Source organism: Brachionichthys hirsutus, chromosome 13 (assembly GCF_040956055.1).
Source record: "Brachionichthys hirsutus isolate HB-005 chromosome 13, CSIRO-AGI_Bhir_v1, whole genome shotgun sequence".
In the NCBI taxonomy this organism is placed as follows: domain Eukaryota; kingdom Metazoa; phylum Chordata; class Actinopteri; order Lophiiformes; family Brachionichthyidae; genus Brachionichthys; species Brachionichthys hirsutus.
Window position 1 is genome coordinate 4870103 of NC_090909.1, and position 864 is coordinate 4870966.

An 864-nucleotide genomic window follows, 5' to 3' on the forward strand; every position below is an offset into this window, starting at 1 on the left:
GCTACGCTATAAAATGACTGCATTCACATTTTGATGCCGTCAAGTCGCCATTAAAGCAGTTAGTGAATAGACATGGACGAATGCCAAGCTGCTTTAATAGGACGAGCAGACTGACGCTGACGACACTGTGGCGTCGGCAGGTTGTGACTCATAGACCAGGAACCCAGATTAAGAGGAGAGAGGATGTAAGAAGGGAGTTTTGGTTTGCTGACGAAGAAGAGGAGGAGGATAAAGAAAGGGATGAAGAGTTGAAAGAGAATAGCCTCTATAGGGAGTCATCATGCTATAGATTTGTGTTTTTGTCCTACTGTGCTGTATGAAGGAAGAAGGAAGTAAAATATTAAAAACACAATGGCAGATATGAACGGAATGAGACGGCAGACTGTGGGAGTGAGCGCCGTAAAGATCAAGAGAGAAGCGGAGGCAGCGACGGAGGACATGGTTTATGGTGATGCTCTGTTTGTGACGGCTGTCCGCTGGATGAAAACAGGGCCTCTTTAACTCCTCGCGGGTTAATGGAACTTTTACGAGTTTGTCCTACAATCATGTAACCCCTGGTGTCTCCTTTCTTCTGTCTCTCTCTCTCTCTCTCTGTTCTCTTTTCTTTTCTCCCTATCGGATGGCAGATCAGAGGTGAGCCGCTCCTGTGTTTCTGTAAACAGCGCTCTCTCTCTCTCTGCACTGGGTTTATGAGGATGGGACCAGTGGAGGAGGAGGAGGTCTGGACTGGTGGGTGTCTCACCGGTCCGGCTGAGTTGATCAGATAAAGACTTGTTTAGGCAGCGGTTAGTACATTCAGGTGGGGAGTATAGACAGTGGTAGGATAACGGCTGCACACGGCGCTATTGCATCTCGCAGTGGGAG